The 17,465-nt window shown below is 43.4% G+C and overlaps 1 long non-coding RNA gene and 1 pseudogene across 1 annotated transcript; one reads left to right on the plus strand and one right to left on the minus strand.

The window, feature by feature from the left end:
• Positions 1 to 2,169: 2,169 nt before the first annotated feature.
• LOC128838535 (interferon tau-2-like) lies at positions 2,170 to 8,532 on the minus strand (annotated as a pseudogene).
• A 1,441-nt stretch (positions 8,533 to 9,973) lies between these two features.
• On the plus strand, positions 9,974 to 13,750 carry LOC128838706 (uncharacterized). Its single transcript, XR_008445245.1, has 4 exons — positions 9,974 to 10,000; positions 10,251 to 10,410; positions 10,781 to 10,863; positions 13,722 to 13,750. It is a non-coding gene; the product is annotated as an uncharacterized LOC128838706 (long non-coding RNA).
• The last annotated feature ends 3,715 nt before the right edge of the window (positions 13,751 to 17,465 follow it).

Raw genomic sequence — 17,465 nt, forward strand, 5'->3', positions numbered from 1 at the left:
CCAATACAACCGCCTATTACACCAAACATCCAAATTGACAAGTTTAGGGGGGGGACAAGTAACCTGGTAGAAGAGGAAAAGGAGTCAGAGTTCAGGTGTGGTGCGTGGTCTGGTAGAATGGAAAGACTAATTATCATTCAGTAACTATTTATTTTAATATGGAACACTGATTCATAAATATATTTAAGTATGTTCCCATATTGAAGCACTGGGATGCAAAAACAACGAAGAGTCCCTGTGGCACCTTAGAGACTAACACAAATTTATTTGAGCATGAACTTTTGTGGGCTAGAACCCACTTCATCAGATGCATGGAGTGGAAAATACAGGAGCAGGTATTAATACAGGAAAAGATGTGATTTGCCTTACCAAGTGTGAGGTCAGTCTAACAAGACAATTCAATTGACAGCAGGATACCAAGGGAGGAAAAATAACCTTTGAAGTGGTAATGAGAGTGGCCCATTTCAGACAGTTGACAAGAAGGCAAGAGTAACAGTAGGGGGAAATTAGTATTGGGGAAATTAAGTTTAGGTTTTGTAATGACCCAACCACTCCCAGTCTTTATTTAGGCCTAATATGATGGTGTCCAGTTTGCAAATTAATTCCAGTTCTGCAGTTTCATGTTGGAGTCTAGCACGGCTACCGCTCTGAACACTATCACTGGGATGGGTCACATACTTTGTTAGTCACGTGCATGAGTACTCTCTGGAGTTGGGGCTTTAAGGCTGAACAATTACAGGGTTTTTTTATTCTCTTTCTTGTTTTTGTTTTGGTTAAATAGATATTTAATACAAATCACTACCACTATAGGTTGCCATTTTGTGGTCAGAGAGTCCCGTTTCACATCACTGCAACCAAACATGTCTCCAGATGCCCCACTGGACTCTCTGAATGGAACTCCTGCCTCAGCTAGCTTGGGAGAGATTTTTGCAAAAGCAGCAGGAAATATGTTGGAAGACTTCCTGGATTCTCACCTGGGCATTTTCCTTCAGGGACATTCATGGCTTGAGAACGTATTGAGGCCACCTGAAATCTCTCTTTGTTCTGACATTACAGGAAAATTATCCATGCCTCTTTGTTTGGAAGCTGTTCCAGTTCACATGTGTTATGCTGATATACTGTGGCTATGCTGCATGTTAGGGTTCCAAGATTAAATTTGATCAGAGAAGTGTTGAACCACAGAAATATATAGCAAACACATAATGTCAACAATGTTTAACATCCCAGCCCTTTCTTTTAAAATTACAATTGTCTGGTGATTTTTTTTTTTTGCATCAATATTCTTCATTTTGTATTTTAAACACCAAGTAAATGAACAGAATATAATCCCATAAAATGTAATTTGTGCAGTTGAAATTGTGTGATAGAGAGTCAATTGCATGACTCAAGGTCAAGTGTTCTGGAGTGCTAGAAGTCACTCTGGGAGGAATCATCAGATTGGAGGGATTCCACTGCATGGTGGAATGTATCCTCCAGCTGTTTTAACCTCAGTAGTGGCAGTATCTTGAGCTGGAATGAAATAGGAATTGGTTGACACACAAAGGTTAAAAAATAAATTTTCCATTGTATTAATGTTAATAAATTAAATGAAAATCTTTTCTACCCCTAATAATCTCAAATCTTATGGTATGTTCATATTTTTTATAAATGTCTCTAGGAAACATCTCAAGCCTTAGAATACAAGAAAGAGCTCAGATGAGGACAGATTAATAAATAGCAACCATGATCATAATAGAACACTACATACATAAAAGTCAGAGTACTTTGGAGATAGGTGCGGGGTGGGGGAGGAAGTATAATTCTTTGATGACCGAAGAGCTGGTGAGGTGACCAAGGATTCCAGATATGTCTACTTTCGTTGCATGGTCTGCCAATTATCTAATGCAAACAGCACCTGATAAGTAGGAGATGGTGAAGATGTGCAAAAATAAATAATAGTAGAAACACAGAAAAATAAATCCACGTAACTGAAAATCCATTTCCAGCAGAGGACAGGAAGAGCCTGAAGCTGCTGCCATGAAAATCAGTTGCTATTTGGCCATTGACCCTGTATAAGAAGGATCAGGCCTTATACAATCAGAGTTCTAAGATATCCGTTATCACTGTTCAGCTGTTTAATTGACACTAATGTTAATTCATTTATTGCAGGGAAAAGTTTTCTACTGTACCTTAGTTACTAAGTCTTCTTGTGAGTTTGTCAACCAGTACAAAACAGCTGGGTATTTCCATGCAAATGACCTCCCAGGCACACAGGCTTTTCTTTCAGGAAAGCATCTATCCCATGAAAGTATTGTTTCACTCTTTGACTGGTGAGCTGGAGGTCCTTCCTTTCTGTGTTGGTTAAGTCCTTCTTCATCTGTGCTCTCAAACATGCCTCCAGCCCCTGAATTTGCTGGTAAAGTCCACTTTGGAACCTGATTCTGGAAGTCCCATCCCAGGCACTTTGGGTGAGGTTTTTGAAAAGATGTTGAAGATCTCTTGGAGGATCTCTTGGCATTCTCCTTTTGCGACACTGGAAGTTAGACAACATCCTGAGTGGGCTTGAAAGCTGCCCTTTCATTTATGCATTGTGAGGGGAAATTTCTGTTCCTTTTCTTCAGAAGCTCCAAGCTCTCTTTTTCATTTTGTTCTGCTGGAAGTGAAGCATGGTACAGAGCCGAGATGAGATTTCAGTGGAGAGTACGAGACAAGCATGCAGCAAACACCTGGTGGTCCTGATGATGTCTATACAGTCCTTTTCTTTGTGTGGAACTTTGAGCCTGGAGTTTGTTGAGGGGTCTACGTAGACTGCTGTGTCTTTCCTTTATGTCTCTGAATTTAAGTGTTTGGTTGGAGAATGTTTCTAGCACTTTCTATTTACAAGATTTTCCTTCTTGAAGATTTCAGAGTTTTTCTTTCTGTTTTTTTTTGCTCTTTTCTAGTTCTTTTACCACATTTCCTTTTTTTGTGAAATTGATCACCCATGATAATACACAACCATGTTACCTCAAGCTTTTTATGGTGAATTAATTTAAACACATAATTTAATAAGATCATCTACAGTTCCAAAGTGATATGGAGAAGAACCTCAATTCGTGAGACAGTGCACTTCTGATTCATAACCTCCTTCATTTGAGAGACAGAAATTGTTTAGGAATATTTAAAGTTTGCTAGGCATGGGAGAAGTAAAGGTGCAAGTAAAGAGTTAGGCCTCCCAAACATGTTGGTAAATCTCAACTTTACCCAGTTCCTCCAATTTAGAAAGCACATTTAAAATGTAGACAGCAGAAAGCATCAGTATCTTCCTTCTAGTAAACCATAGGAAATAGAGTGCTCTGAGAAAATGAAACCTTATCTCATTGTTTAGTTCCAGATCTTAATATACATCCTGTGGCTGAGGAATAGATGCAATTGAAAGGTGTGGATATCATGTCCAGTTGATCACTCCAAGTAGCAGGAAAAATAGTGAAAAATTGAGAGTAATTCATAAAACAGGATGAGCATCAGTAACATGCTAGAGAGGTACCCACATGGATGATTGTGATTCACAGTGTGGTCAGAAGGAGATTATGAATAGAAGTCATACTATGTATTTTTAACAAGTGTGCGTCTGGGATGGAATAACTCAAAGAATCTTCTAAAAATCAAATTCAATGTTGTTCATTTTTGCTGGTCCCCTGTCTTTTTGCTTTCCCCTTGGCTTGGGTAGGGATACTCCTCTGGTTTGTTTAATTCTCTTCACTTCCTGTGGTCACATTTCATTTTCTAGATTTCAAGCCCTATCACAGAGTGTTGTGATGGAATTTCCATCACGGCAGGGAAATGCGTTTTTAATTCAACAGGAAAACTATTTTTGCTGAAATTAAAAAGGAAAAATCACATGAAGAAACCATGAAAACATTTCTGTGCATGTTAATTTGGTTAGTGGAAGAAGAGTTGGGAAACACTTTTTATAAGAAATTTTGAGATTTTTTTTGCTTCAAATTTATAGAAGAGACTGAAAATCAGAGAAAGCAGACTTTCTCCCATTACTTTCCATGGGTGTTGGGATGAATATTCCACACCGGGGTGAAGTCCCAGGAAAAGATATTGAGGAGGGAGGGAAATAAGTAATATTAATACTAGAAGGAGAGGCTAAGTTAAAAGAGTAAATACTGGGTAATGGGAGGAAATCCAGATCACCTCTTTCAGTAAACCTGTATGTTAATAGCTATCCAGAGGGGCTGGAACCATTGTTATAGCGGAGGGCGCTGAAATCCAATGAACAAAACTTCAAACCCTATATATGATTGAAACAATGCAGTCGGTTGCTCTGCACAACCCCAGCTCCCATAGTTTCAGCCTGTGACCGTCCTGGTAGGGTGGCTGTAATGGAACCACGCTGTTGGGGACCCGAAGTGGGGGTCTCACATGGCCCTAGAACTGTTGAAGACACTCATGAAGTCTGTGTGGGAAGACGTTGTTTTCTCTGTGGAAGCCAGAGCCTCATCCGTTTCTACGATGAAAGCTGGGGACAAACCTGCCACTATTTCCTCCTGCCTCCCCGTGGAATGATTAATTTGGTTAGAGTCTCTCAAGTCTTCCTACACTTGTAGAAGAAATTTGAGATTTTTAGCTTCACATTTTTGAAAGACAATTGCAAAGCAGAGAAAGCAGTCTTACCAGAGCCCTCAGATTGTCATGGGCTACGCTCCCCATTCTCCCATGACTTTCCAGGGGTGTGGAGCATCTGTATTCCACACCAGGGTGAAATCCCAGGGGAAGAAGTTGCGGGGTACTGAAAGCAAATGAACAAAACTGCAAACCCAGTATATGAATGAGACTATTCTTTTGGTCGCTCTTATTACTTGAAGCTTTGCACCCCCAGCACCCATTGTTCCAGCCTGGGGTAGCCCTGTCAGGGTGGCTGTAATGCAGGGGTTCTCAGACTTTTGTACTGGTGACCCATTTCATATAGCAAGCCTATGAGTGGGACCCCCTTATACATTAAAAACACTTTTGTATCTATTTAACACCATTGTAAATGCTGGAGGCAAAGTGGGGTTTGGTGGAGGCTGACAGCTCGCAACCCCCCATTTAGTAACCTCACAAACCCCTGAGGGGTCCTGACCCCCATTTTGAGAACCCCTGCTCTAATGGAACCACGCTGATAAGGACCGGAAGGCAGGTCTGACAAAGCCCTAGAAGTGATGCAGACACTCAGGCGCTTTGTGTGGAAAGATTTTGTGTTCTGTGCAGAAGTCATCGGGTCAACTATTTCCTCCTGTCTACTAGTGGGATGATAAAGGTGAGCTTAAGTGGGGATGTATTAGTGGTGTTTTCCTCCCTTTTTATCTACCTGTGGTTGGCTTTCCCACAGGAAGACCTAAATTCATAGATGATGGATAATATCAAATGGCTCTTAAGTAGATTAAAAGATTCTTCCACGTAGCACAGCTTAAACACAATGTGATGGAATGGTTGTCAGGAGGTTCTCCTCTGCACTATAGGGGTAATGAAGAAATTAGACTTTGAGGAAGTGTTTCTATGGCTCCCAGGTGCCACAGACCAGGTCAAAGCCCCTCTCCACCCACTCCCCATAATTGAGGTTCCATTTCAGCATGTAGTTGTGGATATTCTGGGTCCTTTCCCTAAGAAGACACCTAGAGGAAAGCTGTACATACTGACTTGCTTGGCCGCAAGGCCAGTGCCGCCTCTGGCCGCAAGTTTCCTAAAGATGTGCTCAGCTATTGAGGATCTAAGCCTCCCAGAAGAAATGTAACATTTTCCTGGTGTGACGTTCTATACCTCCACCACTCAGGCAGTGCAGTTCCCCCTCCCACTCTTTGAGCCATAACTGAGTACCACATGTATATGTTTGTTATAACATTGCATTGGCCAGGAAACTTTACTTTATAGTGCACATGCTACATTGTACATGTACATTATATGTAAGATCATATTTCCTTTTGTAAAGCTGTAACCACCGTTTGTAAAATTGAGCAAAATGTTTAAAACAGTTCAAGCACATTCTGTGAGGAAAATATACACACTGAAAATGTGTTGCGGTTACTGAAGTATTTCCCAGGCCTATCTCCTTCAGTCGTGCATCTCAGGATAGAAGATACTCTAGACCGGCTATAAGCTGTACAAAGGGAGACTGTCTTTACAATGTAAAAAGGTGAAGTGGTCTAAGACATACTTGCTTTTCTTGGGCAAGACCTCATAAGATCAGATGACATGTCCTTTAATTTTCCTCAGTTTTGCTGTGGAAAAGAATGAAAGCTGGCACCTCCTAGTGTAGAAAACCTCCCAAACATTTTAGAAACTAATCAACCACTCTATTAAGTCACACATGCTGCCCTATCCTCTGTTTATATACCAAACCAGAATACAAGCAGAACAGCTGAGAGCAGGGTGTGTGCTGGGAAGTCTCTATGCCCCTTGGACCCTGTCGTGCCTTTCTTTGCAACAGAATGGAGGGCTGCAGATGCAGCCACTAGAAAGGTCTGTGCTGCAGAAAGTGACAACCAATGTATGAGGTGTATAGGAACCCCATTCGTCTCTACCACTAGAGCACTGGTGCAGCTATTCCATGCCAACCCAGCGGGCTAAGGGGCAAAATAGTCCACCCAAAGCCAGATTTTTGAGCTTTGATGAGAGTTGGCCCCATGTGTTCTCTGTTTCTTGCCTCATTTTCTTGCTAGGGATATTTGCATTCCCTTTTCTGTAACCTCATAACTTCCATAGCAAGTTGTTTCTAATGTCATAAGCAGTGGTGATATGTGGTAGATAAGCAGCAGTAGATGAATTTAAGATGTACAATGTATAGCATGTCCTCAAGCTTAAGGAAAAAAAGCCCGAGTATTGATTTGTTCTTAATCTTTATTAACAACTTTCAACCAAATGTTTTGAACACATCGGATTAGAATGAACAATCCTGGATTCTTAGATAATTAGGGTAGTTCAATGACTAATAGCAATGGAAACCAAGCACTGCACCTAACTAAAAGCAATAACTTGGGATTTCTCAGGACTAGGCAGATACAGGGCCAGAATAACGTGTAGTGATCCTTTCCCCAAGTACAGGGTATCTATCTAGTGCTCAAGATAATGTCAAAAGGTGCAGTCCAGGTACCCCACACTACTACATTGCCCAAGGAAATGTGGTTCACCAACAAGGGAGCAAAGCTATGCACCAGCTGGTGCATTCCAAGTTGCTAATACATAATTGTCATCTTCTGCACAATGAACAAAATGATGCTTGTTTGACTAATGGCAAAATTGTCAATTCCATATCCATGCCATCTTATTTTATCCTTTGTCTGACCTCTTTTCCTTGCCAAATTCTAAAGCCAAGATCAATCAGAGTGCATACTAGCTGTTCTGAAGCACCAAGGTAAATCAGTTTGATGTCAAAATTGCAAAACCGATATGGAGTGAGGCTAACCCAGATATGATCCCGTACTTCATTGCATTCGATAACGTGCCACACAGCATTGAAAATGGTGGTATATATTACACTATAATACAAACAAGTAGCATCATGGTTTTTCTATAATTCTCAAATTTGGATGACCTGCTGAGAGGGAAAATTGCTCTAATAAAAACACTAGAGGTTAGTATATAAAGTGTAAACACTTTACTTTGAAAGAATGGGCAAGAAAAATATTGGCCCAGCCAAAGCATAGAAGCAACGTGATGTAACCTTTCTTCAAGCAGGCCATTTTAACTCTTCACTTTTACATACTATCTTCAGAGGCTTTATGTAAACTCCCCATCAGTAACGATTAACCTGGGAAAAGCATAGGATAGAAAAAGCAGATGTAGATCATCCAAATAGACAGTTGTTGCCAAGTCTGTTGGCATCTATAGGAAACCAAGAAAGTCAGCAAGGCCAAGGCTGGCGCCGACTCTTTTTGTGGGGGAAAAAAATCCCATTTTTAGACCTGCTCATGGGATTTTGGCTATATAACTTTATAACTGGACCTGGCAGAAGCATACCTACCAATTTTTGGATCTGTTTTCGATTCTTAACCATGGAGCAAATTCATATCCCATCTGTCAAAAAACACAGAAAGTGAGATACATATTTTTCCTGTGGTGGTTTCTTTTCACAATCTTTAGTGTCTTTTTTCTTCATGTTCATCCCTGTATATTTATACAAGGCACCCAGTTTATTGTTCCATCATTTTTGTTTTGGGGAGGATGTTTTCTCCATTCTACCAGACACTCTTATGTTTCTTGTACTGCCACCATCATAAAAACTGTTTCACGAAGCTAGGGGTTTTATAAAATGCCAAATGCTGTTGGGTTGTCCAGTCCATAAATACCTTTTAGAAAATAACAGACATTCCAACTAGGTCTAAATAATTATCTTCTAGATTTCCCTTACTTCTACTGTTCATCTAACAATTATGGCACCACAACAAAATTCATGGCATATTTCCCACATCATTTCTCCTTCTTTTCCTCTCTCTTGCTCTGTGTCAAGCTTGCCTGTACTTTTCCTTTTATAGACAGCTTCATCTCCCTGTTAGACCAAAACTGTGCTAGATAACCAGTAAGGGCCATCAACTAAACCCCTGTAATCCTAATTTCCCTTGAGGGGCTAAGAGACAAGCTCATCTTGGCCTATCTTCATCTGAACTTCTGACAACGTGGCAACCCTTCAGCACAACTCCTTTCACAAAAGAACAATTTCATATCTAGCAGGGTGATAGTTTTCAATTCCTTGACTATGTGTTCATGCTGGGGATGGTCAAATGCACAGATAATTGCAGCATGTATTCAACTGACATTTGCAAAATAATAAAATGTTAAACTATCTTCTATGTTGAAATTTTATGACTTTCAGAAACATACTAAATATGCAAGTCAGAATGCATCAATTCTCCCCATGTATAAATCTGCTCCTTGAACATCTGTCAGATACTTCTTTGTATAATGTATGAGAAAATGTAAGTGCGCTGATATGACACACAGGATCACAACACAGACTGACGTACAAGCAGAAGGACATAAATAGACAAGAGAAAGGTGCTATAGTTGTTACCTAAACACAAAATCTTACACAAGGTGAAGAACCTCCACAAGCTATGGCAAAGGTGATTCCATGTCACAGGAATGATGTTTTTCATGCTCATACTCACAGAGTAAAACATACTCTTAGGTCTAGATTTGTTTTCATTTCAGGTCAAGGGAAAACATCAAAGAAAGGGCCTACCCCTAAGAGACACTAACCACTTCCTGCAAGGTCCTGATCACCCTGAACTCCCACTAAACTAGTGGGTGCTGAGCACTTCTCAGATTTGGGCCCAAAGACAGAACAAAGAAAAATTTTCCATGACAGAAAAAACACAGTGACTGTAACATGCTGCATCTTAAGGACAAGATGGCAGCTGCATTAGGCAGGGAGAAAATCTACTTTTAAAAGTGTAATCTTTAGAAAACAGCCTTTAATTTACATTGCTACATGTAGAAAGAATAGTTAGACATAATAGGCAAGATTCTGCCACCCCTACTCACACTGAGTAATTCCTCACTCTACTAACACTGATTTCAATGGGGCTTGCTTGTGGGGTATTGTACTAGTCAACATAACGGTGGCAGAATCTGGCCCAACATGAGAATAATGAGCCAGATTCTCAGCTCATGGAATGCAGCATGGCACCATTGGCTGGCCCAATATCATGAAAAGAAAACAGATAACCCAGAGTAAAAGTCAGTTACAGTGATTGGTGTAAGAGGATCAGAGCCAAAGCCTGACAATAAAATTCATATATATATAGAAAGAGAGAGACCAACTCTCAGAGATCATCCAGCGCTCTGAGATAATAATAAAGAGTCCCCGAGGAAGCCAGCCCTGATTACAGAATGGGCCCCACCTGAGAGAAATTAAGTGATTTCAGGTTTACCTACTGAGTGGGCCCAGCTGAGGAAGGGCTGGAGCAAAGAGAATGCAGGGAGTCAAAAGGTGCCTGCAGGGCCTTGAGTAAGTACCCAGGGAACAGATTGGGAGACCTAGAAGGGAAGGAAAGAGGTAAGGAAGGAAATGGTGCAGGGAAAACTGCAATATGGGTAGATGATTTGACTTAGCTGTGTAGTCCAGGGCCCTGGGCTGTAACCCAGAATTGAGGTTGGGACTGGATTTCCCTACTAGCCCCAAGGAAGCAGTGTACAAGGGTAGTTAAGTCCAGGGGGGGGCTGCAGTCTGAATGTGACCTTGCTGAAGAAGAGCTGTGGAGAGGCTGGAAGCTTTTTATTTCTTTTAAGATAGTTTTGAACTTTAGTTTGTATAGCTGACTCCCAAAGGAATGGGCTAAAGACTGTGCCCTGGAGGGATGAGTTATCTGAAAGAAACCACCACAGCTCCAGAGTGACTGTTGATAAGGGCTGCTACCCCACAAGGATACTGTGATGCCATGCTTGGCCATGAGGAAGTGTGTGGTGGTGAGTAAACCCTGTTACAATGCTTTTCTTGCTTACATTCCTTTAACTGTAGCATATCTGAAACAAATACACTTTAGTAGTTTTCCTTCTCCACTCTCTCTTTTCCTATATCTAATGGCAAGCACTGTATCTCAGCCCTAGTCTACATCTAGCTGATAGCACCTTTGACAAATGGTAAATGATTGACTGTCCTCGGCTACTTTTATATTGTGTGAGTACATGTGCTGTAAGATCTCCATCTGCAGAAGGGATTCTTTCAGCAGCAAATTAACATGAAGTGATTTACTTTGTCCATATTGGATACAAGGTTAAGATGAGGGGGGATCACTCCAGGTTGCACTTTTGAAAATTTTACTTCCATATTCCCCAGGCCCTTCGGAAGAAATTTCATACAAACTGAAATCAAAGATTGCCTACTTGGTACTTCTTTTTTGGATGGGATACATATTGCTGGTAAGTCATATAAATAATTGTGCTGCTAAGATTTGAATTTACTTACCTCTTGGCCTAGCCCAAATTTGGTTGTGGGTTGTTTGATTTTTGGATTTTTTTTTTTTTTTGTTTTTGTTTCTAAATTCCACATAGATTGTGCTGTAATGGAACAATAAATAAACTCCACACTAGAAAAGGCCCATTCTGTGCATTAAGGGCTGGCTTCCTCTCTCCTTTACTGTCAGTGAGCAGTACTTTCATACCATGAGTCATCCCACTGAAATCAGGGGGAACTTTCTTAGTAAGATACTAAGTGTGTGTTGTAGCAGAATTGATCCCTTGTTGCCACATTTTCAAGAGCTCAGATCCCCTTTGGATGCTTTAGTGACGTGGCCAGACTTTCAAAAGTGCTCCATACCTGCCAACTCCCACCATTCTAGCCTTTTGAAAATCTGGTGCTAAATGTTTGTCAGTGCCCTAATTATGTTCTTCAAAGGCAGAAGGAATGTGGGATCTTTTATGGTAGAGTAGTTCTGAGACCTTGTAGCTCAGGATAATAGAACAGACTTGATGCTGCAATTCACCTAATTCAAATGATTGTAGTCCCTTGCTGAACTACATTTCCCAGGATTATTTCAACCTAAGATCAGAACTCTTCCTCTTTCCAGTGCTTGGCATTTATACCTGGGAAGTCTTGATAGAGGGTCTTAAACTGCATAGTGTAGAGACCATCCAACCAGGTATGCATGTCTGGTTAATTTGACTCCGTTTCATTAGCCCTGATTTGGCTACTCCCTTCAAAAACTGTAACTTTAATTTTCTGTAATTATATGCTTCATAATCACTATGCTATATCACTACCAGTCTGAGGTCCTGACCTGCATGGTTCAGCATTGTTTGTGTGCGTCTCTCAAGATGCTGGACAGCAAAAAGAAGTAGGGGGGGGGGGGGGTTGGGGTGAAGCAGAACATATTCATGCAGACATCAGTTTCCTTGTATACATGCATGTGCCCTTTCCATACATGCACAGGAACCTGAGATCACCTGACTCATTTGCTCACTGGCCTAGAAAGCTGTGATTCCCCCAAATGAAGGATCACATTCTGTTCTTCCCCCCTCCCGCCCCCCAGTGTAATTCACAAAATAGAAGCACTAGGTAATTGTGCAGCTGGTGCCATGTCCAACTGCTGCAGAGTATGTATCTACCCTAGCCAAGACTAAAATAACCATCACTGTAGTACTTTATATAGGTGGCTAATACCATTATTTGAAGAGAAAAAAAAATTCTTCATTGTTGTATAGAAAATAAGCCCTATGGGATGTATTGTGAAGTTTGCCCCATTGTCCTCTATTGGGGGCAGGCCTTCAAGGATGTTCCAGCATTTTATTTTGTAAAATATATCGGTTCTGCCTGATCTCCAGCAGAGGGATGCTCCACAGGCGAGGGCTCTCGGCTCCAGAGGGAAGTGTAACTTGTGCAGTGTGTGTGTGTGTGTGTGTGTGTGTGTGTGTGTGTGGTTTCCCCTCCTCCCCCCCCCCCCCCCCCCCCCAGCTCTGTCAGTTATATTTTCTTGTATGAATTGGTGTATTCTTGAAGGGTTGCAGAGACCCCCTGATCTAGCTCACATTATTGGGGCTTTATAGATTAGGGCTAGGATGGCAAAGCAAATCCTGCAATGGGAAGACACTGCAGTGTGTTGAATGTGGCCTAATAAGCTGTTGCCAAGGTAATCCTGTCTGGAGTTTGTCCATCATGCTGGACCAGTTGAAGCTTCATCTAGATTGGACTGATTGAGGCAGTAGAGTGGCAGGTAAGAGCATGTATTGCTGCAGCCAGGGCTCCAGGACCTAGGGGTCACAGTGGACGAGAAGCTGGATATGAGTCAACAGTGTGCTCTTGTTGCCAAGAAGGCTAACGGCATTTTGGGCTGTATAAGTAGGGGCATTGCCAGCAGATCGAGGAACGTGATCGTTCCCCTTTATTCGACATTGGTGAGGCCTCATCTGGAATACTGTGTCCAGTTTTGGTCCCCACACTACAAGAAGGATGTGGAAAAACTGGAAAGAGTCCAGCGGAGGGCAACAAAAATGATTAGGGGTCTGGAGCACATGACTTATGAGGAGAGGCTGAGAGAACTGGGATTGTTTAGTCTCCAGAAGAGAAGAATGAGGGGGGATTTGATAGCAGCCTTCAACTACCTGAAGGGGGGTTCCAAAGAGGATGGAGCTCGGCTGTTCTCAGTGGTGGCAGATGACAGAACAAGGAGCAATGGTCTCAAGTTGCAGTGGGGGAGGTCCAGGTTGGATATCAGGAAAAACTATTTCACTAGGAGGGTGGTGAAACACTGGAATGCGTTACCTAGGGAGGTGGTGGAGTCTCCTTCCTTGGAGGTTTTTAAGGCCCGGCTTGACAAAGCCCTGGCTGGGATGATTTAGCTGGGAATTGGTCCTGCTTTGAGCAGGGGGTTGGACTAGATGACCTCTTGAGGTCCCTTCCAACTCTGATATTCTATGATTCATCTGGGATGGGCAGGGGGGTTGTTTCCTGCTTCTGTTGTGCATACCTGGAAGCATAATACACATCTGTTTCTTTACTGATTGTTTTCCCCTCAATTTAACATACACATGATAACTTGTTGTAGGGAATTAGGACAACTCACCTTGATGGTGTCCTTTCTTGGCATGCAAATATCCTATTTATAAAAGTGGATATTACTCTTACTGACCTTCTGGGAAGGACTAATGGACGGGCAGTAGATACTGAGGAGGTGGAGCCAATATTTCAAAGCCAGTAAATAAATTACTGATCTGCTTTAGAAGTAGGTTTTAGTTTCCTGTCTGAGTGCTAGCTAACAGATTTTTTTTTTTTTTTTTTTTAGGGCCAAACCTCAGCACTTGCACAAAGTCTTAGGCAAATCCAGAAACTACATGTAACTGACCAATTTGCCATGCGAATAAATCTGCCTACAAATGTTGAGGAAGCCTTAAGGGTGGTCTGTTAAACATTTGTCCCAGAGAGTCTACAAGAAAGAGAAATAAACCACTTTTACATTTCTACCTAATGTCCATGTCCAGCATATGTACATGTGTATTTGTGATGACCATTAAGGGACTGGGTAAATCTGCTTTAAATTGCAAAATCTGTTGGAAAGAGGGATGGTGTCCCTAGCCTGTTTGCCCAAAGCTGGGAATGTTTGATGGGGTGGATTGCATGATGATTACCTATTCTCTTCATTCTCTCTGAAGCACCTGGCATTGGCCACTGTTGGAAGACCGAGTACTGGGCTAGATGGACCTTTGGTCTGACCCAGTATGGCTATTCTTATGTTGAATAAGTTTCATAAAGATGTGTTCAGCTATTGAGGATCTCTTCATCCCAGAAGAAATGTAACATTTTCATGAACTCTCATGGTGCTGGTGCCAGACTCTGGCTGCAAGGGTTTCACTACATAGTTTACCTCATTTAGCTGCTTGATGACCTTAAAGGGCCCTCCTGGGCAGCCTGTAGTTCCATTCTTAAGGGAATGGGAGCCGTCACCTGGTCCCCCAGTAGTATAGGAGTGGGCATGCACTGAGCAGTTGTACCAGACCTTTTGCTTCCCTTGGGGCCCTAGCTAAATTCTCCCTGGCCAAGTCCATGAGCTCAGCGAGCTTTTCCTGGAAAGTCGGTACATAACCAGAAGTGGAGGTTTTTTGTGGTACTTATGTGTGGGGTTTTTTTTCTCCTCCCTCCCCCCTGGGGGAGGCCTTCCCCTCCCATTTGTCCCTCAACAAGTCCATAGGTCCCTTCACTCTCCTCCCATCCAGGAACTCAAAAGGAGAGAACATGGTTGATTTCTGGGGCACTTCCCAGGAACAACAGGTGGGGTAAATACTTGTGTAATGATGCTGGTTCTGGCAGGACCCAACTGAGTGCCAATTAAGGACAAATTGCTTCAAATAGGGTGGTTGCAGCCCAAGACTGGGGTTTGTCTACCTCTAGGGCAAACCAAACCATCCAGACAAAGGACTTTGGTCTCGCCCCACTGGCTAACCACAAGTCACAAGCAGTTCCCTTAGACACTCCAGTTTCCCAGTATGGAAGTGCCACTCGTTATGGGGACAAACGTTTATGAAAACCAATACCCCAGTAAAAAGTTTCTCTTGATCCCAAAGGACCAAGGTCAATCTACAAATCAGATCTTACCCACAAATCATGCTGTTGCCAATCATTGAGAATCTAAATGTTTATTCATAAAAGGAAAAAGATATAGATGAGAGAGAAGTTGTTAAATGGAATCAATTACATACAGTAATGGCAAAGGTCTTGGTTCAGGCTTGTTGCCATGCTAGACTAAACTGCGGGTCCAAATCAAGTCTCTGGAGTACATCCCCAGCTGGGATGCATCATCAGTCCTTTGTGTAGAGCTTCCATTTGTAGAAAAGTCCCTCCAGAGGTAAGAAGGTGGATTGAAGACCAGATGGAGATGAGGCATCCGCCTCTTGTAGTCCTTTTTCCAGGTGTAAGAACACTTATTTGTCCTTACTGTGGAAAATTCCAGCACAATGGAGTCTAGAGTCACAAGGGCAAGTCCCTGCCTACTTTGCTGAGTTACAAGGCATATGCCTTCTCTCAATGGGTCAATTGTATAGCTGATGGTCCTTAATGAGTCATCGAGCAGGCTAGGCAGAGCTAACACCAACTTGTCTGGGGTGTCACCCAGAAGCACAGCATAATTTTGAAATATGGACTGTATAGAGCCAATACTTGTACATTTAAATCCAACAATGATGTATGCATCTAGATAGCACAATCATAAGGGTAATGGTTTGCTGGTTGTCTTAAACCTTATTTGACCTCCTTTATACCAGATTTGGTGCCTCTACAGGACCTTAGTTGCATCAATGATCTATATGGTACCAGATTATATCAATAATGTCACACCCCCAACACCAAACTGATGCAGGAAGGGATGACACCAACATCCACTCTCTACATCCCAAGAGCCCCCCATCCTTGGTTCCGTCTCACTACAGCTAGTACTGGGTTAGAAGCTGTATTGGTGTAAAACAGAAATGGTTTCTCAAAGTCACATTCAGTAACCTGATTTAATCTCTTTACAAACTCTAGGGTAGAACAGTAGGGGATTGGATCTGCTCTTGCAGCATGGTTTCTGTATGTCTCATGTTCTTTTGCCTAAAGAACATAGCTCCTTTATCATAGGTGTGCACACAGGGTGTGTCCAGTCACACCCTAATCGTGCCTGAGTTCCATCGGGGAAGGCTGCTCCTCCCCTGCTGGAGGCTCAGAGGGGGGAGGAGGCTGCTTCGCACGCCTGGGGAGATCAGCTGTTGGTAATGGCCAATTTGCTAATTAGCTCTTTGGCTGGCTGCAGCAGCCCTCATCAGCTCTTTGGCGTGACGTCCTGCCTGTCGGCTGTTTCCCCTGCCCCTACTGCAGCTCGGAGACTGCAGGCAGAGGGGAGTGAGTCTTTCTGATTTTCAGGGTAGAGGGAGCTGGGGTAGGGGGGACCAGCAGCCAGGGCATGGCAGCTTCTGGGCTAGCTCCAGGGGACTGCTGGGGGGGGGGGTATGGGCCAGGGGCTTTCTCAAGGACTGAGCCAGCCACTCTCAGCCTACCCTGGTGTTTCCCCCAGGACCTGTGTTCCCCCTTCAGCCAGGAGAAACCAGCTGCAGACCCCCTTAGTGCTAGGCGGGGGGACAAACCAAAGGACATGGCTCCTTTAAGAAAAGTTCTTCCTTGTGTCTTTTGAGTGAAATTGGGCTGGGGCTCGCAGCTCGCCCCCTCCTTCTTTACCTGTCCAGAGGGGCTTCACTTCAGCCCCAGCTGCAAATGAGCAGCCTCCCCAAGCCTGTATGCTGCCCAGCCTTCTCCCATGGAGGCTCTGGGAGCTTCCAACCCCTACGGTTCCCTTATGCCTGGGAAAGTAATGCTTGCCCAGCTCAAAGCTGTCTCCCCCTCCCCCACCCCCCCCCACCCTGATCAAGCCTGCCTGAGGGGCTTTTCCTCCAAGAGGAAATTTATCCCATCCCCTGCCAATCAGCATCCCCTCCTCCCAGTGTAAGGAAGGATTGATTCTCTTCCCCTGGTTTTCCCCCCCCCCAGCTCCTGGGGAATTCCTTCCCTTGCCTCCATCCCCCTGTATCCGCTTCAGGTCAGGAGATGCTGCCCTGCTTCACCTTGGGACACTTGAGCTCTTCTTGCTTCAGGGTGCTGGGCTGCTGCAGCCCGTAGAGTAAGCAACTGGCCCCCACTCCCCTGCCTTTAGCCATGGTCCCACCAGGGGCTCCCCTCCCACAAAAGTTGTAGAGTGTGTGAAGGAGTCAAAGCAGGGATGGGCTGCAGCCCTGGGATTGGGAAGAGCTGGAGCGACACAGCAGCCACACAGCAGGATGAATGAATGGGCCATTTCTATGCTGGGCTGTCAAATTAAATTTCTCTCTGTGTCAGGGCATGTAGGTTCTAGGCTGGCTGCAGGGGGTGGGGCTTGGGGGAGACAGAGCTGCTTTGAGTGCATGGGTGGGAGCAGCTGCTAAACAGAGCTACCAGGAAGTGGGGAGCAGAGAGATGAGAAAAGGGACCTGGGTGGAGAGCAAGAACTGGGAAACATCAGGAAGGGGAG

This window comes from Malaclemys terrapin, chromosome 5 (genome assembly GCF_027887155.1).
Source record: "Malaclemys terrapin pileata isolate rMalTer1 chromosome 5, rMalTer1.hap1, whole genome shotgun sequence".
NCBI lineage: Eukaryota > Metazoa > Chordata > Testudines > Emydidae > Malaclemys > Malaclemys terrapin.